The sequence below is a fragment of the Miscanthus floridulus genome, chromosome 16, assembly GCF_019320115.1.
Source record: "Miscanthus floridulus cultivar M001 chromosome 16, ASM1932011v1, whole genome shotgun sequence".
Lineage (NCBI taxonomy): Eukaryota > Viridiplantae > Streptophyta > Magnoliopsida > Poales > Poaceae > Miscanthus > Miscanthus floridulus.
Window position 1 is genome coordinate 89871855 of NC_089595.1, and position 21130 is coordinate 89892984.

General features: G+C 45.7%; 1 non-coding gene and 1 pseudogene across 1 annotated transcript; one reads left to right on the forward strand and one right to left on the reverse strand.

Annotated features, from left to right (window-relative positions):
• Positions 1 to 64: 64 nt before the first annotated feature.
• TRNAK-CUU (transfer RNA lysine (anticodon CUU)) lies at positions 65 to 137 on the reverse strand. The gene has a single exon. It is a non-coding gene; the product is annotated as a tRNA-Lys (tRNA).
• A 413-nt stretch (positions 138 to 550) lies between these two features.
• Positions 551 to 7978, forward strand: LOC136513207 (protein ESMERALDA 1-like; annotated as a pseudogene).
• The last annotated feature ends 13152 nt before the right edge of the window (positions 7979 to 21130 follow it).

Consider the following 21130-nt stretch of genomic DNA (forward strand, 5'->3'; position numbering starts at 1 on the left):
CGCAGCCACCCAACTGACAATTGAAAGTTGAAAAATGGGGGAAAAAATGAAACAGGAAAAACGTCGCCCACCGTGGGGCTCGAACCCACGACCACAAGGTTAAGAGCCTTGCGCTCTACCGACTGAGCTAGACGGGCTCCACGTTTTTTATCAGTTTGTTGCTATTTTATTTATTTATTAATGTCATGTTCCCTTCAACCAAAGGATTCCACCATCGAAAGAAACGGAGTAAAGGGCAGACGTGTTGCATTGTAGTACCACTTGCGGTACAATCGTTTAGTACACGAACTAGCGACGAAATTTTGCCGTTTATGCTATGCAGGGAGACAGCTTGTTGCATGGAGAAAATTTCTTCGGCCTACTGCCAAGTGCCAACAGTCCCTTGTTGTATCTCCGTCAAGATCAACAATGTCTTGTCATCGTCCGCGTCGAAACGGCAGAAACCCAAGCGCTTTTGGAAAGCCCAAAACCAAACGACCCCGACTCGACTCGTACTCGTACTATCGTACCGGTGCCCGGCCGCAACCGCGACCGCGAGTCGACGCCACCTCGCCACGCCGCGCTCGGTCGGTCACGCGCCGCGCACTCGCCCCGCTCGTTCGCCTGCACACGCGCCACCTCGTCCTCCTCGCCCCGCCCCGCCTCCCTCTCGACTCGCCCCCATTGCGCGGCGCGGGCGGCAGCGATCGCGCGCGGGGGAGGCCTAGACCTAGCTCCGAAGGGGGCACCGACCCAATGCAGGGGCATGATACAGCCGCCTGGGTAGCTTCGGCTCCGCGGCGAGCGCGCCGTCCCCGCCGTCGTCCGCGGTGCCGGCTGGGGCCGGCGCCGGCGCTGGCGGGGGCAGCCGGACGCCCGCGAAGGCGGGTTCGGCGAGGGGCATCCCGGGGGCCGCGGCCTCGGCATCGGCGGCGGCGCGGCGCGGAGGGTGGCAGGGCGGTGCTCGCGACACTGCTGCGGAGGCAGGCAGTGTTCCTCTTCGCGCCGCTGCTGTACGTCGCCGCGATGCTGCTGTACATGGGCTCGCTCCCGCTCGACGCCGTGCCGCGGATAATCGCGCGCCAGCCGCCCGGGTCGGTGTACCGCAGCCCGCAACTGTACGCGCGGCTCCGCGCCGACATGGACGCCGACAACTCCACCGGCGCGGTTAGTGCCTCCCTCCTCCTTGCACGTTTGTTGCAGCGTTTTGATTTTGTTTGTGGGGCTTGCAATGTGGCACAAATGTTTGGCCGTATTGATCACAGAATGGTTGAAGCATGATCGAGCTTATGCATAAGCAGCGTAATGCTTTTGCATATGGTGGTCGAGCTGAGATGGTGTAACGTGCTCTTTAGATTATTTTAAATGGTGTTGATCAATCTGAACTGGCACCTGGTCGTCTTCTAATAGTGAGGAAATGGGTGACAGTGGACATGTGCTTGAACCGTGGGTTTTATATTGTTATTTACTTGTTCATCAGTTCATGTGATTGCTTTGTGTCATGGGATGACATGAACGGCCATTTTGTCCCATCTTCTGAAACTTGATTCAGGTCGGCATGCTGTTAGAATGTTATTGGTCCTTGTTATATTGCAAGATCACTGGTTGGTTTAGTCAAATTGTCTCATCCAAATTAGTATGTGCTTATCCTGCCCTTTGCTCTTAATAAATACAAAAAGTGTGGTTTCTTTATTCATTACTACACCATGCTCTCATAAGTGATGTTCGTTTTGCTTGCCCTCGTTGTCATGGAGAATATTTATTAAAAAAAAGGATTCACAGTTTCACACACATAATGGGATACTACACAAGGGAAATCATGTGGCGCTTGAAACCAAATCTGATACACTCATGATCAAGAAGCTCCAGTTGCACTTGCACCACAACAAGCAAACCTTGCCTGCATTTCTGGTGTTTAAGTGTTCTGCATCTCGTTTGCTGTCATCTTCACTGCCTTTTATTCGTGTATCACTTACAACATCCTTTTATTATGTCCTCAAATGAAACAATGTAACCATGGTTTGACAGACAAAACAAATCACTTTCAAATGATCCGGTGCAAAATATGGGTGAATGGACAAAGAAACTGAATTCCAAATGAACCAAAGTAAAGTCCGGTTGAGTGGACCAAAGAAATGAATTTCGATATGCAATCTGCTGAAACCTGTTTATGCGCATGGGATACAGTGCATGAATGATGAAAGGATAAAAACATCAAATCCATCAGCAGATAGGCCTTTCCTTTTATTATGCCAAGTGGAATAAGAACATTGAGTGAGTATATATTTGCATCTATTTACATCTTTCATTACAAATATCCCTCAGAAGATATTAACTGGATGGCATCCAGCAATGAGGTAGAAAAAAAGGCCCTGTACTTCTGTTTCCATGTTTTGATTATTATAATTTTCTGCTTCTTATTTGTGTTAATTTTGCATGTATGCTTCTTCCTCTCACGTTGTCATATTTTCTAGCTAGCAACTGTATGGAGGCACACTTACAAAGGTGGCACATGGCGGCCCTGCATAAAAAACGTGACAAATGGTATGCCACTTTCTTGCCGTTCTTCCGTTTGTTTGGCTCTTGACTAAATATTGTGCATCAGATGTGCAGATTTCGTGCACTTGTAATTTCTAATTCTTTTTGTTCCTTCTAACGTCTTGTTTTAAGGTACTTCTAATGTGTCTTTGATGCAATTCAGGTTATCCTGTTTCCTTTCTGATATGTAGATTGTAAAACCCCTGAACACATTCATATTTGTGAATGGAAGACTTTTTTTTTTCTTGTATTTGATCATTACAGAAGTTAATTTACATGGTCTTATGTTTTGATTTTAGCAAATGTCCTGTTGTTGCACACAGTTACATTGTTATATAGAACTGCAAACAGGCAGACAGGAATTCTGCTACTGGCGTACTGCTTATTATGCCCCACTGTTATGAGTTTATCAATTTCTTTTTTTTTTTTTGGAAAAGAGCATAACTCTGCCTTTAGAAAGCAATATCTGGTTACAGAACAGCTGGGGTTGCCAGCTTGAACAAAGTGTAAAGGGGTGACAAGCCAAAGACCCTACACAACAAAGCTAAATTTCAGAGATGTCATAATGAGTTTATCATACAACTTACAAGCAGGCAACAGCGCATATTGGGGCTATGATTCTCGGCATATGATTGACAAGTGTTTATGATTAACTGATCATCTTCCTCATATAAAACTTCTCTACCTTATATGATTTGTTTTTTTTGCCAAGTTTACACTTGGAAGAGTCAGATGCATTACCACCTCCAGTGTTTCTGTTATTAAACTCACAGTGTAGAAATTATTCAAATTGTATGCAAGATATTTTATAGGCTAGTTTATTTGGACAAATGAAAATTTACCCTTATATTATCCAATTTTAAAAATCTTTTCAGGATATACGAAAATTTAGAGGTTAATGAAAGTGTCATTATATCACTCTCTGAAGGCGGAAACATCACTTTTGTTTCGTGACTGGAATTAGTTCCGTTTAGAAACTTGCATATTCCCCCTGATCTATCTCTCTCTCTCTCTCTAATAATTTATTCCATAACTTCTGTTAGGTTTACCTGAATCAAATGGGTACATATACGTTGAGGCAAATGGTGGTTTAAATCAACGAAGGACATCGGTAATCGCCTTAATTCAGTGTTTCTTATTACTCCTGATATTTTATATTTTTGTTAACTGCTATGTGGTATCTTCAGTTACTAACTCGTGCCTCTATTTCTTTTATTTTTTTCCGTTTTTTCAGATATGCAATGCAGTCGCCATTGCTGGTTTTCTGAATGCTACTCTTATCATCCCAAATTTCCATTTCCATAGCATTTGGAGGGATCCAAGGTGCATTCCCCCCCTCTCAACTCAAATTTGTATTAAGTACTGGAACATACCATTAACTCCTGTAAGCTAAATGGATTCTCCCCCAGTTCATGATGTAAAACCATAATATGTCATTTTCTTCTAGTATGCATGGTGATCTTGCCTGATGCAAATGTAAGATGTGGCCTTTCATTCTTGCAAACACTCCTGCAGTTTTAACATTTGAGTTTTTAAGTTCTCTAGAATGTTGAATTCACATTTTATCTCTTGTTTGCATCATTATCACTCTAGAATATTGATGGAGCAAGACCATGTATTGAAGCTGTTCTGCAGGCTGTTGCGTTTGAGAGCGGTTTATGGTGTACTGCTGGGGCTTTAGCGCTCCAGGAGACCAGGAGCTGATCCTAAGGTCGCTCGCCATGGTCAATTAATCCTCTTATATAGCGGAGGTGCTGGTGGTGGTCGTTTGTAGTGTTTGGTGGCGCGTCTTTAGCTAATCCTTTGCTAGGCGTGTGTGTGCTGGGTTGGGGAGAAGGCATTCTGCCTCTCTCCCTTGTTTTATTCTCTTTTCTTCTTAATGAAATGACATGCAGCTCTCCTGCGTAGTTCGAGATTTTTTTTAAAACATGGTTTTGTATTACAGTATGATTTCAAGTAAGGCTGAGGCAGTTGTACTGCACAATGGACAAAATTATGTAGATCTGAAGTTAGCTGTGCACTATGTTGCTAGTTTTTGTTGACTGCACTAGTTGACACACCAACACCATAAAGGACCAAAACTGGTATTGGTTTTTATCCTTGTTTGCATGACATGTTGGGAAAACTTCTCTTCAGTGACTGAATTGCAGTTTCTTGTTATTATTGCTGAGAAATTTCTAAAAGGGTTATATCAATTAGTTCTAGGAGGAAAATAACAATTTTTTAATGGTTGGGTTACTTTACCTATTGTTGGGTGTTGTATACATTTGGCACTTGGTTCGATTGGATGGCTCTGTCTTTTGTTAAGTTGTTTCGCTTTCTTCAGGTTCTTTGACAGTTCAAGTGGTTGTGTAAATATTATTGATTGTTCCTGTGCACTGTGAGATTTAGCTTCGTGTTAGCTGATGCAAACGCCACCTGTCAGTATTATACTTTTCTGCTTGTAAATTGTATTAACATCAGACATTTCATTTTGGATACAGCAAATTCAGTGATATCTATGATAAAGATCACTTTGTACAACGTCTACAAAATGATGTTCGAGTAGTCGACAAAATTCTGGATTTTATAATGGAGCGGTTTGGTCATAATCTCAGCAATGTGTTCAATTTCAAGATAAAGGCTTGGGCACGCATTCAATATTACAAAGATGTTGTTCTTCCAAAATTAGTTGAAGAAAGGTGAGTTTAAATACAGTTCAGTACTACTTGAATCTTCTGTTATCTTGGCACACAAAAAAAATCCCCCCGCTGGCTACCCTAAAAATAGTGGCAGGGTGCGGACTTGTGGCACCTTTGGTTTGGGTAGTTGCAGTGGTTGGCAGCCCATTGGGTTTGGGTATGACCCAGGTTACAATGCAGCCCCATAGGGTGAAGCCGGGGTTCAGTAGTTTTATCGGTTGGTTTGACTTACGTTCTTTCTCGAGTAAAAACCGTGGGGGTGGTCTTCCCCATCAGTTGCTTCTATTCCATATGATTTAACTGGAGTACTAATTCAAATGTTATAGCTTTATTAATTGGTAACACAACCTCTGTATCTGATTACTATCATTTACTGTAGAATAGAGAGCACTTCTAGTATGTTGGATATGAATTTGATATTAAACTTGACATGGGAATCTGTAAAAACATATATGACATATTTATAACCACTACAAGCTTTTTATTGGACTTGCTATAATATTGATATATAGTTAATGTAGGATATCCTATATTAAAAATCATTAGTGGTGTTTGGAGCATCTCTTCAACTATATCCTCTTAAATTTATTCTAGAAGGATACTACCTCTTTATTCCTGAAACTTATCTGCAGCAACCATTTCCTCTGACTCGATCAATTCTTTCATTCTTTGCCATCAAAAGTTTCTGTGACCTGTTGCTTGTGGAAGCTGACTTTCGAGGACTACTAAATTGTTGACACTCCCTTTAATGATGGAATTAGGTGTGAAATCATTTCCCTGTTTACAAGGGCACTACTATTTAGCTAGGAGTTTCTATTTTGTTAAGTATCATAAAGTGTTCAATTCAATTATAATGTATTTCTTTCTGATGCTATGCTCTTTAGTGCAGATTCATCAGGATTTCTCCTTTTGCCAACCGACTCTCGTTTGATGCACCTTCTGCTGTTCAACGGTTGAGATGCTTGGCAAACTTTGAAGCCTTAAAATTCTCTAAACCAATTGTGTCTTTGTCTGAAACCTTAGTTTCTCGAATGAGAGAGAAAAGTGTTGCAAGTGATGGAAAATATATCTCAGTGCATCTTCGTTTTGAGGAGGTTGGATCTCTTTCATAAAATTCAATGCTTATATGTTTGGGAACCAAGGATCCACTATTATGTATTTGACTCTTGTGAGTAATATGCTGCCAGTGTTCTGTAGTAAGTGTGGCATCTGCTAATTGTCATCTTTCAGGATATGATTGCCTTCTCATGTTGTGTATATGATGGTGGTGATGAGGAGAAGGAAATGGATGCAGCCAGAGAAATAGGTTGGAGAGGGAAATTTACTAAGAGAGGACTTGTAATAAGACCAGGAGTGATCAGAATGAATGGAAAATGTCCTCTTACACCTTTGAAGGTATGTCAGTATCTAATATCAGAAGGTAGAACAATTGCTGTTATTGACATTTCAGAAATTTGCTCTCAAGCACATTTTGCTGGTCCATGCTTTGTTCATTTTCTTTTATTCAGTTTAAAACAAATTCATTCAGTATCAGGCAGAATTTGTCTTGAGAAGCTTATCTTATGATGTTTAGGTTGGGTTAATGCTTCGTGGAATGGGTTTCAGCAATAAGACTGCAATCTTTTTGGCATCTGGAAAGATTTACAGAGCAGAGAAGAACATGGCTTCTCTTCTTGAAATGTTTCCTCTCCTACAGACAAAAGAGACACTAGCATCAGAAGAGGAACTTGCTCCATTCAAGGTAGGAACTGCAGGGTTAGCTACATTTTTTTGTTCTGTACTTCCATACGTTGATTGTTCTGAAACAACTCACTATTGCCAGAATTTCTCCTCAAGGATGGCTGCTGTTGACTATAGCGTTTGTGCCCAAAGTGAAGTTTTTGTGACCACACAAGGTGGAAATTTCCCGCATTTCCTTATGGGTCACAGGAGATACTTGGCATTCAAAAACAATTAAACCAGACAAAAGAAGGCTTGCCGTACTCTTTGATAATCCACGTATAGGGTATGATAACACTATTTGCCCATAGTGATGTTTTGGTTTATACACTTGACCATCTTGTTTGTTAAAATCATAATTTTCATTTATGTGCAGGTGGAAGGCATTGAAGCGGCACTTGCTTAATATGAGAGCACACAGCGATGCCAAGGGGATTGAAGTGAAAAGACCAAACGAATCCATATATACCTTTCCATGTCCTTACTGCATGTGCCGCTTGAACAGAACAGAACACTCGAAATCCAAACACAGTAGACAGTATCTCGTAGTTGCATTTCCAGACTATTCTTTCTGACATCCAGTTTAGTTTGTTCATTCTTCATTTGCTGTGCGGCTTTTCATTACTTCATCTGCAAGCATACTTGCCAGTTGCCACAGCATTAAAAGCAATCAATTCTCCCTATGTAGCGGTTTTTCCTTGTATAGCATATGCCAGCATGGAAACCCCAGATTCCTCCGTGGAGTATTAGACCAATTGTGATGCTAACTATACATCAACTGACTCAATCCTCAACTCCCAGTAGGATACTATCCATTGTCAATGAAGTATCAAATGGTTTTGGGTAGTATTGCTGTTGTACATGGTTCATTAGCAGTCTGTCATCATGTACAAATTTTGAATGTAAGACAGGCATTGTAAAAAAAAATCTCATCTTGCCCAAAAAATTGGCAGTGTTGCAATAGTCTCCCTGTATTCTTTTAGCTAGGTCTTCGCAGTTGTAACTGTCTCTGACACTTCTATTCACAATTCTAACAATGGAAACTGCCCAGTGGAACTTGATTCTTGCTTCATCAGTCTAGAGGCTGGGTATCTGCTTATTTGCAATAATGTGTTCAGAAGCTGCTTTTGGTGAGTTTAATTGTCATTATCCGATGGTCGGGCATCTGAGAGTGAGCTTAAGGTAAGATCCGTCGTGCCTAGGGATGGCAATCCTACTTGCCGATGTGGATACCCATGGGTGTGGGTGTTGTACAAAATTTCACTCGTGGGTATAAAGTATGGATATAAGATTCTACCCATTGGTCTATTTGCGGATGTATTGTTTCACATGTTAGCACTTAAAATTAAATGATTTCATCTATTCTAGTTATAAAAAAATCATGTTCGCTTGAACTTATTAGCCATGGTACGGTGTTTTTTCTCTCACAACAAATCAGCTATAGCCGGCTTATCCGCCGCAGAAATCATCAGCTGAAGAGGGCCATATCTCTTACATAATTCGTCACGGATAGGTATTACTCCACCCACATCTTACTTGAAATAGCCTATATGCAAACATCATTGGTGGTCCGGTGGATCTGGAATCTGTAACGGAGGCAACACCTTTCACTTGGTGGAATGAAGATAAGGAGTTCAGGTCAGATAAATAAAAATCTTGGTTTGAAATTTGGCAGATGTAGAGTTAACGCATTTGCTACCTCTTTCTATTCAGCCTGGCCAAGTTGCGCGGTTGATAGATTTCTCGGGGCAAATGTGGCACAGGGGCTTGACCGCTGGAGCCCCTGCCCCACCCACTATTATAGGAAGCATGGAGTCCCTCCTAAACTCTCACTACAAATTTATAGTCAATTATTTAAGCTTAGAAAGGGATAAACATAGAAAATAAGGAGGAGTCCTTCCTATTATTTCTTATTGTCATCTTAAGATGATTCAACAGTTAACAAGGTCAAACATTACAATATTTCACTGACAAGAATTTCAGATATTTGTATCGGGAGTTCTAGTCCACCAAAAATTGTGTTCTTTAACATTTTGAAAAGCCTAAGAAAAATACTACAACTCTCTTGTTATCACCAAGAGATGATTCAATGGTTAACCAAGTTAAAAAGCACAACCTTTCAGTACTGCACAGAAAACAAGCAAAACCTGACAGGGAATTTGCAAAATTAATAACTCTCAAACAAGTTGGCCTAAAATCATGAAAATTTAGGAAAACTAAGATCAACAAGTTATCTACAACTTTGTATTGACAAGGTTCATAGAAAACATCATTTTCATCAGGAAATCATCACCACAACAGAAACTACATAAGCAGCCATATTTCTAGATCCTCCACTTCGGATCCATCCTAATTTCCAGACGGCAATCCACATTTGTTTGAATGATGAAGGAGACTACATGGGCTGGGACTCGGAAGGAAAATGACAATTGAAATCAATTTTTATAGTAGGTCCCAGTAGGTTAATGACTTTGAACAATTGTTTATTTTGCTTCTCGTGCATTAGCAGATTTATTCATTTGGGTGAGGGTTTGCTGCTCGCATGTTGTTGTGGACCTAAAGATGATGGGGCAAGTTGGTTAGTAGATACAAACATCATGTGAGTTGGGAAATAACATTGATTGTGTCATTGACGACCATGTGGTGGCCTCATCTGGCATCATCACAATAGATATTATATGTTCCAACACTTCATCATAGATAAATCAATTCCTAGAGTTATCTTAACTCAAACATTTTTATATTTGACTAAATTTATAGAAAAAGTACAGATATTTGTAATACGAATTGAGTACATTATGAAAAATATAGTTTATCATGTATCTAATGATATTAATTTATTTGGTGTCATAATATTTTACGCCCTTTTCTATAAATTCGGTGAAACTTAAAAAAGGTTTGACTTCAACTCTAGTAGTTGATTTATTCAGGGACCTATGTGTCGGTGTTTTCGGACCACCGACGAGTAAATTTGTATTTACGCGTCTGGCTCGGATGGTGTGCTCGGAGGGCACAAGGGTTTATACTAGTTCGGGCGGAACGTCCCTATGTCCAGTTTGTTGCTGCTCGTGTTACCGACACTTGGTTTGCAGTAGGGGTTACAAACAGGCGAGAGAGGGAGAGGATCCCAAGTCTCTGGTGGAGAAAGTGAACAGGTGTTGAGAGCTCGATTGCCGCTCAGTTGTGTGCTCGTGTCGTGCTCTTGTGTTTTTTATCTCCTGTCTGGATCCCCAGGTAGGGGCGCCCAACTTTCTCTTTTATATACGAAGGGAAAGCATAGGTTATAGAGGAGGAGAAGGAGAAGAACGAGAGAGAGAATAAGGCTTCTAGGATCGCCGGATCCTTCTCCTTCATGCGGGTCCCATCGATCCTGTAGATGTCAATAGGGACAACTCTATGTCGCGGCCCTGTTCGTCACTGGTGCCATACGCATGCATGGTCATGGCGTTCCACTCCGTCCCGGCGGACGTCGCGGTGAACTGACGTGCCTGTCAGCGTCCGTACGAGGATTAGGCAGAACAGTACCGGCACACCCGACACTGCTCTTGATGTGAATCACCAGATATAGACCGTCATGGCTACTGGTTACATCGAGGTGTGTCAGCTTCTTCTCTAGTGTCAGAGTTTTGACCCAAGCTCATATGCTTGGACCTAGAGTGGTTGGCGGCGGTATGGATCCCCGTCGGATGAGACGAAACCCGTGTCCTTGGGGTCAGGCGAGACAAAGCCCACGACCTTGGGCAAGACGGAACCCGCGGCCTTGGGGTCGGGCGAGACGGAGCATGAGCCCAAGGGGTCGGGCGAGACAGAGTCCGCGGCTTAAGGTCGGGCGAGACGGAGCCCATACCCGAGGGGTCAGGCGAGACGGAGCCCGCGGCCTTAAGTTCAGGTGAGACAGAGCCCGCACCCGAGGGGTTGGGCGAGTCGGAGCCCGCACCCAAGGGGTCAGGTGAGACTGAGCCCGCACCTAAGGGGTCGGGCGTGACCTTTTAATACGTCTCGAACCATCTGAGGGAGTCAGCGTGGACACTAACTTTCTTGCTTTAGGTATCCCTAATAACGATACCCAACAGTAGCCCCTGAGCCTATGGAGGAGTAGAATACTCCTTTGGAGGCTTTTCTGGATGGGAGGACTTTGAGGGCCTTGGCCTTCTTTTTGTAACTCGCGGCATGTCCTGGTAGGACGGCGATTCCCTTTTGCCTCAGTCGGTCTTCTTGGGGGGCATCCCTTTCCACCCCTCGCTCTAAGGGTTCCTCAGAGCGGCTGTGAACTCATCGGTGGGCTAGCCTTCGAACTCCTGGGCCTGAATGGGCCGTAGGAGCTTTTTTAGCACTATATCCCTCCTTACCTGCGATGGTTCTAGGCTCATCGACTGGGTGAACTATCATCCGGCGTGTCCTTTGAGGGTGCGACCAGAGATAGCGTGCGCACGATCTTCGAAGAGAGGTGACGTGACGCGGTGCAATGGGCACATGAATCTAGGCGGACGGTTCGCCTTCTCGCCCCGCTCCGTCCTATAAATGGTGGCCTCTCCCTTCATGTTTCTACACACTAAAACCACAGCCTTACCTTCTCCACTTCTCCGCCATCGCTGTTCGGATCTACCATGCTTGCTAATCCCTACCAGAGCCCTAGGTCTGTAGCTTTCGTTTCTCTATCGCCGCCTTTGTTTCTCCGTGGCCACCTCCATCCTCTATGGATTCATGGTATGGCTCTGATGTTACCCATGCGCGCATGGAGGGACTTGTCAAGCGTGGTCTTCTCCACGGGAGGACCGATGCAGTGGAGTGGCTCGTGCCTAGCCGTGAGGATGCGTCGACGCCGCCTGACGGCTACATCGTCTCCTTCGCGCCCTTCCATGAGCATGGCTCATGGTTCCTCCCCATCCGTTCTTCTAGGGTCTGCTGCACCACTATCAGATCGAGATGCAACACTTGAATCCCAATGGAATCTAGCACATCATGGCAGTTATCGCGATGTGCGAGGGGTACCTAGGGATCGAGCCCTACTTCGAGCTGTGGAGATATTTCTTCTCCATCTCCTTGATCAAGAAGGAGAGAGGGCGGGAGACCCTGGTGCCGATGGGATGCGCGGGCATCCACCTCCGGGGGTAGCAGCGGCCGAGTACATGCCCTGCCAGCTCTCTAGATCTAATAAGGGGTGGCACTCTCATTGGTTCTACCTAAAGGACGACCCTGCCGCTCCCTTGCCTGTCTTCTCTGGGTGTCTGATCGAAGAGGTTTCGCCATCATGGCCATAGGGGTGACCCATCAAGGAGAAGAAGAGGATGCGCGACCTCCTTGAGGCCATCATGTTCCTGAAGACCCACAACCTCCGTGGGGCTAGCATCGTCGGGGGCTATCACACGAGGAGGGTGGCGCCCCTGATGGCGCGCGTCCTCCTGCTGTACAGGATGATGGCCGGCACATAGCTCATCGGGACGATGCTTGCCCAGGGGCTACTCCACGATAGCGAGGTCTCGCAGCGCCTCAAGGAGGCCATAGGGGAGGTCGATGCCATGTTCTCGATCTCGGGGCATTCCGTGATGTGGCCGGACGTGGGCTTCATCGAGCTGCCAATAGGGTTAGTCTTTCGGGACTCTATCACGTCGCTGCTAGAGCACGCGGTCATGAGGGTGGCGAACCGTGCCACGGATGAACAAAGGAAGAAAAAGAAGGATGATTAGGAGAAGAAATGGCCGTTGAAGCAACGAGCGAAGCTACAGTGAGGGAAGCGGCGTCAAGGTTCGTCAGAAGAAGAGGAGGAGGATGATTATGATGATGGCTCCATGTCACCCATCCCGTGGGATGATCTAGCCACCGGGGATGAGGACCCACCTTTGCTGTAGGCGGGGCCCTTCCTACGGCATGCCACGGGGCAGGAGGGGGAGGACGCGCCCCTGGAGCTGGTGGAATCAAAGCGCCTCGCCCCATCCGGACCTTCGATGGTGGCCTCAGATCCGGTAGAATCAGGCTGCCACGCCTTGTCTGGGCCTTCGATGGCGGCCCCAGAGTCAGCAAAAACAGGTCACCCCGCTTCGTCCGAGCCCTTGGCGGTGCCTTCGGAGTCAGCGGGAGGTAGCCGTTCTGACTCATCCGAGCCCTCTGAGCTGAGGGAGGGCTCGAAGCGGCAACATGCCGATGAGGAGCAGCTGAGGTCGGGCAAGCTGACCCCAAAACATCCTCGCATGATGGCATCAGGGTGAGTCAAAAGTTTTTTTGTCCTTTTGTCTTAATGATTTTTTTCCATGAACTGACCGCCATGTCCCTTGCAGCGTTGGAGGACGTGGGACTCTCCTGTGGCTTGCTCCAAAAAAAATCCTCCTTCAGCAAACACACCAGGAGCCGGCTGGCGCCGCATGGGTGGTGAGCGTGAGTGGCATCGGGGCAGCCACAGCGTCGACCAGGGAGGCGTAGCTAATGGCTGTGTCCACAGGAGAGCAGGCGAAGGAGGGCGCGTCTAGGGAGCTTGAGGTGGGCGCGGCGCGGCTAGTTGTGTCCTCGATGTCGCAGGCGAAGGAGGCACGATCGGAGCCACCGTCCATGTAGGTGGCCATGTCTGTGGCTAGGCGGATGGAAGAGGGCGCACCCGAGGCATCCTTCACGGATGTGACGATAGGGCAGGCCTCTGTGTCCACGTCACCCGCTGTAACACCTCTGGTGTTTTAAACCCTAAAACATGTCATGTCATCATATGCATTGCACATCATTTTGGTGTTAGCAAAAACTTTGATAGGCATTCACTAAAATAAGTTTACTTTTATGTTATATGTGTTGACTTGTGTGGATGAATCAATTTCAAAACCCTTGTTTTGAATTGGAATTCCGAAAACCCTAATTTTAAGCATTTAAATTCTACCCTAGAAACCTACTTCAAAATCTAAACACATTTTGGGGTTGATCTTAAAAGCAAAAGTGTAGAGCTTGTCAAGTTGTACAAAGTTTGTTTTTGGAGTTTTCAAAGTTGTTATATAAAATTTGAAGTAATTTGAAAAGGCGATATGTTCTTAAAGTGTCCCCTTTTGATTTTAAACTTGCATTTCAAAATGTAGACATAATTTGGGTATGGTTATTAAAGCAAAGTTGTAGAACTTTGAATTTGGAACAACTTTTATTTTTGGAGATTTTTGAGTTGCCATACAAATCTGGGAGTAATTTGAGAAATGGATTGAGTGGCAATTCGGTAAATATTGGGAACAGTGCCAGCAGACCGACACCTCACCGTCGGTGAGCTTCCGACGTCTTCCAGTTGCGCCCGTGGCCACCTCCGGCTACGCGCTAGGAGGGGAAGGCTGCTGCGTGGCTTCTCCTTGCTTCTTGGCCGCGCTATAAAGCCTACGCCGTCACCGTTCTTCTCCGTTTCTTCTCCTCTGTTTTTCCTGTCGTCACCACCCAGCTTCGACGAGCTCGTGCCGTCGCCGTAGCGTCCACCCAGTCACAGCAAAGCCAGTCATAGCTCCACCTACTCCTTGTGAACCCAGCTGACCAGTTCTAAGCGCCTGATTTCGCCGTGATACGCTGCTCGCCGTCGTTCTTCTTCGCGGCCGGCATTGTTGTTGTCGAGCTTGCGTCACCGTGGCCAGCACTCTACGGTGCGTCTCTGTTCTTGTTAAGCATGGTTCCATCTTCTCCATGTTGCCATGATGCTCTATGTCTTGTTGGTTGATCCGTACGTCCACCGCAGCCACTGAAACGCTGCTGTCGACACCAGCTGAGTCGTCGCACCAGACTTGATCGATGACAAGCTTTTCTGTTGCTCCTCCGGTTCAGCCATCAGCTCGAGTGTGTTTGGGGTGAGCTCCTGAGTCCTCCCAAGCTTTTTGTTTAACCGCTACCAGCCTCACTTCGCCGACGTAACACAACCACGCCGCCGTGGCCACCATGGCCGGCGTCGTGCTCGGACCAAGCCGTAATTGGTCTAGCTAGTGCCACCAATCGACGCGTTGTGATGTGGGGAATGTGGTAGTACCTTGGCCATCGCCGGAGATCTCACCGTCGATGAGAAATCGTCGATCAGCGAGTTTCGCTGCTGTGGTCAGCACGGGAGAACGGTGCTGACATGTGGGACCCGATGTCAGTGGCCGTGGGTTTGCAAATGGATTTTTCTTTTTTGCAGAATTGAATGAATAGTGCTATGATTTGTTATTTTTGTATAGAATTAATTAGAGCTCCAAAAATTATGAAAATTTTTGTGTGACCTCTCTGAGATGTAAACTATTTAGGAAAATATTAAATGTTATTTTTCAGTATATTTTGAATGTGATAAAAATTGCTCAAATTAATTAATAAATGGGTTTCCATGATTTTTCTAGGCTTATATAATTATCCAAAAATTATGAAAATTGTTTTGCCATTTAGTTATCATATGATGAGTCTTCACAAAAATTTTGAGCTCATTTGGAAGAAGTTGATTTATTTCATAATTTTGAATTAAATAATTAATTCATAAAAGCAAATAGTAAACCTTAATGACTTAGGTTTTGTTTGAATATTGGATTGAGTGATGACCTTGGGTCATTAGTATAAAATAATTCTTGGTACTTAAAGTAAGTGTTTGAGTTTATGAAAAGGTTTAGTTAGTTGTTGGTTTGCAACTGTACCATGAAGGAAAGTTGTATTCAAGTTATTAACTTTTGCATCCATCGTCAAGCATCATGTTTTATATCTCGCATCATATTAAACATGGCATTGTTACTGCGTGTAGTGAACAAAAGCGAGAATGTGGTAGTCAATCAAGTTGTGGAGGAAGTTAATCCGTCTGTTGAGGTCGGGTTTGATATCTATGGAACATCCCCGGAACCTGACTTTTCCGACAACCAAGGCAAGCCCCGGATGCATTTAACCTACCTTGTATTTTACAAGTTTATATCCCTTTTGCTTTTCAATACTGCATTAAGTGATTAGGAGTTGAGTGAAAACCTAATTGGTGCATTACCAACCTTGTTTTTCAATATCAACCTTGTTACTCGTTTCAATCCGAGAATGTTTATTTATGCTTAGCCATGCTTAGAACGATAAAAGTCGGGTGATCACCGGTCACCTGTGAGATATAAATTGTTTCTTGGATACGACTGGTTATTTATGTGATCATGAGATATGAGCATGTGGAGTAATAAATCTAGACCGGGCGGACTCGGTGTATGGGAGCCACAAGACATGGAGGTCTTGTGAGCGGGTTCTTTCCGCCTGTGTCGATTAAGAACCATCTGTTGTTGAATTGCATGAGGTGAGACTTTGTAGTACTGATCACATACTCCGATAAGCCTTAATTTGGCTATTCTATTACAAGAATGGCTACTCGCGCACTAGGAGTGGAGAGATGACGAGAGTAGCGTGTACCCACGTGGCAATGGGCTGGATTGGTGGAGTACTATATTCTCGAGTGGCGCGGACCTATTCTTGTTTTAGAGGATCTGAGGGTAGGTTGGTATATGTAGGTCAGGGACCTGCATATGTCGTGTGGTTGGGAATCCCCAGCTAGGTTTTAATTGGTTTGAATCATCGTTGCTCCTCGGTTATGGAGACTCAACTCACTGTTTATCATCGTAGTTAATAAATGAAACTTGAGGAAGATTTGAGAAAGGTTTTGATATGAAGTTCATGATCTCAATACGGATCATGGCAGATTCATATATAGTCTTGAGGAGGTTTCTATGTTGAAAGAAAGAATCTTGTTAGAGAGCTTTTACGTAAAAGAACTTTGAGTCTTGTTAAAGCCTTACCTTGAATCCCTGAGCCTGCATTCCTGAGTCTTATTAGTTTTTATTTTGGCTAAGTCTTGTTGAGTACTTTTGTACTCAGGGTTTGTTAACCCTTGTTGCAGGTGAGCCTCATGGGCATGTCTATCTTGGACCGTGCTGTAAGACTGTTGTTCAAATCGATGATGATAAGTAAATGTGTGACCCTTTGGCAGGGTACTTTCTTTGTGTGTTATGTTTATATTACTAATGCCACTCCACTACTATGGTTTGTAATAATAATCATACTTAGTTTGTGAAATAACTATTTTGTAAACTAAGTTACTATAAGACTTTCGCTATTTCACTCTGATGTATATTAATGAATAAACTGTTGTAATACTACAATGACTCTGTAATGGGATCCTGCTCGAAAAATCCTGGATGATTCGGGGTTCCCCGAGGACACCCGACAGTCTTCTTAAGTTACTGAGAACATATGCATAGTCGTCAGAGGTCATTGGACAGTGACAGGTGCATGTGGGCCCTGTAATTTAGGAGGTTCTGCCACACCCGCCCCCTCTATCGCTAGAGGAACCACTTTGGAGGAGCTGCCGCCACAAGAGAGGTCGGTGCCACTTGAGGTTGGCGCGGGGATGTCCCGGTCTCAGGTCTGGGTGGCTACCCTCAATGAAGCGTCAGAGGAGAGGGAATGGGGGAGCATCCACATGGAGGTTGGGGACACAGTTCGTGCCCTGACCACTATGCTGAGCTCGATGCATGACATTGATGCCTTGGTTGGCCAAGTATGATATGACCGTGCTTCCGACCCTCATGTTCTCTTTCCACACCTCTAAGTCTTGTCTTCTTCGTAGATCCTTATGGCCCGTAGTCAGGAGAAGTCCTAGTTCCTTGCTGAGAAGACACGGCGGAGTGAGGGGCTGGCCACATAGGTCGCTGCCACCCGTCAGGAGGTGGCTAAGCATGCCCCTACCACTCGAGAGGTGGCTGACCTTCGAGTCAAGGAGAAGGACACTCGCGACAACACCCGCGAGGCCGAGGAGAAGCTCGCAGCCCTGATCAAGAGGGTGTGCACGGATGCCGTGGAGGCCAAGCGGCTATGGAAGGAGCTGGAACATTTGCTCTAGGACATAGAGGAGTTCCGCATGAGGATTGACCTAGCTCGCCAGGAGCGCGTAGACACTCAGTAGCAGATCGACCACCTCAAGGATGTGCTTCAGAGGGAGAGGGAACTGAAGGTTGCAACCGAGGGCATGTCCGTTGGGCTCGCCGTGGAGGTTGGTCAGCGCCAAGAAGAGGTCTGGCGCTTGGAGGCCGAGGTGACCCGGTAGTGCGATGAGGTGCGCAAGCTTCGGGCGAACATGGCTAGTAAGTCTATGGTTTCCCTTATCTTTCTCTCTAGAATCCATGGTAAGCCTTTTGACACAGTCGGTACGTGACTTAGGCAGGTCTCGACGACAAGCTCGGGGTTTGAGGTGGTGAAGAGCTGTGGCCTAGAGAAGGAGCTCAGCAAGGTGAAGGACGTTGTCCTGAAGGAGAGCGACGAACATGACAACCTGCGTGTCACCGTCCAGTTGGTTTGCGATGAGCTCGAGCTAGCCCCGAAGTAGGAGACAAGCTCGCTCGCGGTTCATGCCACCTAGATCATGGACCGGGCATGTGATATGGCAAGGGACGTGCTTCGCTTTGGCATTCACCGATCATTCGCGATCACCCATTCTCAATACGAGAACATCAATCTGGCAATGATGAGCCAAGGCTTCGTGCCCATCTATACCGACGCTGAGCTGGATGACATCAATAAGGAGGTGGCCCCCCTAGCGCATGACCTTTCTACTAAGATAGAAGATGAAATCATTCCTCTAAGGGGTTTAGTTCAGTCAGATAGGTTAGGCGACACATTTGTAATAAACAGACAAGCTTCATCCATTTTGTTTGGTTTAAACAAGTTTGTTCTTTTCTCGCTTTTTATGTTTGAAAAAGGGTTAATGCATTCTGACCCTTCCTATTGTTAAGACTGTAGAGCTCGAGGTGTGGATGAAAAACTCTGATCACGCTGGTAAGCAAGATTGCCATAGCCGCTGGGGCATAGGTTTCTTGCAGTCCGACCAGCTTTACTCAACGTTTGTTTCTGTAAACCTTGTCTCTAGGTTTTTAATGTGAGAAAAGGGTCAGGCATGGCGACTGTTTCAGAAAGGATGTATATATACCTTTATCAGCCCCCGAGTGAGGCCTGACCCCTTGCCGTTGTCGGGGTCAGGTTTCACTAAAGATCGAGGAGGCGTACCCCTCCCTAGGATCCGAACCATCATCCTACGACCGCACATTTAGTCTCCTTGTGAGTCCAACTTCCCTCGAGCCCCGCATGTTGTAGGGGTCTGGTCGAGGGTTAGCTCATCTTTGTGATCATCATCCCTCAAGTGTTTTTTTGATAAAACAGAGGGGCTAAGCCATGCTATGTTTTTCCTCAATGGACGAAACATGGTGCTCGGTGAGTTGTTAACGGGCTAGTCCGAGTAGGGCTCAGCTTCCCGTTCGCGAGGGTCCAACATGGGTCAGCTGGTGCCTGACTCCAAATTCTCTGTGGCCAATCCATATAGTTCTCGAGTCCATTTGACCAGTCCTAAGGGCTTATTGCCTTTCTTCGAGGAAAAACTATGGACTAGGAACCTACCAAGACTTGAACGTGGGTCGGGATGCCTGCGGCGCTCGTGCACCTAGGTACTGGCCACTAGTGGGTTCATCCCTTTCCACCCCTCACTCTAAGGGTGCCCCAGAATGACTGTGAATCTATCGGAGAGCCAGCCTTCGAACCCCAAGGCCTGAATGGGCCGTAGGAGCATTTTTAGCTCTGTATCCCACCTTACCTGTGATGGTTCTCACGCCTGTCTATACCGATGCCGAGTTGGACGACATCAAGAAGGAGGCGGCCCCTCTGGCACAGGACTTACCTACTGATATAGAGGATGAGATCACCCCCCCAAGAAATTAGTTAGGTAGATAAGCCATGCGGCGAACTTGAAATAAGTAGATAAGCTCTTAAATTTCATTATGGCCAAACAGACCTTTAACTCTTCTCCCCTTTTTGTATAAAAAGGTTAATGCGTTCTGACCCTTTTCATCGTTAAGGCAATAAACCTCGGGGTGTGGGCAAAAAACTCTGAACACACTAGTAAGCAAAAACACCATAGCCGCTGGGGCGTAGGTTTCTTGCGGTCTGACCAGTTTTACTCAGCGTTCGTTTCTGCAACCCTTGCTTCTAAATCTTAACGTGAGAAAGGGTTGGGCACAGCGAAAGTTTGTCGGGTAGATATACTCTTTAATGCGTTCTGACTCTTTCCGTAGTTAAGGCTAAAAAGCTCGGGGTGCAGGCAAAAAACTATGATCACGCTGGTGAGCAAAAACACCGCAGCCGCTGGGGCGTAGGTTTCTTACGGTCCGACCGGTTTTACTCAGCATTTGTTTCCACAACTCTTGCTTCTAGGTCTTAACATGAGAAAAGGTCAGGCAAAGAGAATGTCTACTGGATAGATATGCCCTTATCAACCCTAAGTGAGACCCAACCCCTTGCCATTGCTGGGGTCGGGTGTCACTAAAGATCGAGGAGTTGATGGCAAAAAAACGATAAGAGAAAGCGTGCATAAATGAAGGGTAAAAGAGACACAGCTGTTCGATGTTCTAGGTGTTGACAAAGACTTCGTCATCAATGGTCCTGAGCCCCTTGCCGTTGCTGGGGTTGGGTGTCACTAAAGATCGATGAGTCGATAGCGAAACCGATAAGAGAAAGCATGCGTAAATTAAGGATAAAAGCAACGTAGTTGTTCGATCTTCCAGGCATTAATGAAGACTTCGCCGTCGATGGTCCTAAGCTTATAGGTGCCTGGTTAGAGCACTTCTGTGATGACATATGGTCCCTCCCAAGGCGGAGAGAGCTTGTGGCGGTTCTTGTTGCTCTGGGCGAGGCGGAGCACCAGGTCCCCGACGTTGAAGGCCCGACCCTGCACTCGATGGCTGTGGTACCGGCGCAATGCTTGCTGGTACATGGCTGAGCGTAGGAGGGCAACATCGTGCGCTTCATCTAGCTAGTCCATGGCATCCTCAAGGGATGCCTTGGCTCCCTGTTCATTGTATGCCCTTACCCTCGGCGCTCTATAATCGAGGTTGGTTGGGAGGATAGCCTTGGAACCTTAGACCATGAAGAATGACGTGTAGCTGGTGGCCTAACTGGGGGTCGTCCTTAGGCTCCAGAGCACCGTGGGAAGCTTCATAACCCATCGTCTACCAAACTTGTTCAACTGGTTGAAGATCCTAGGCTTGAGGCCTTATAGGACCATGTCGTTCGCGCGCTCGACCTTCTCGTTTGTGCGGGGTGCACCACGGTGGCCCAATTGATGTGGATGTGGTATTCATCGTAGAATTGGAGGAACTTCTTCCTGGTGAACTACGTGCCGTTGTCTATGATAATGGAGTTTGGAATTCCAAAGCGATGGATGATATCAAGGAAGAACATCACGG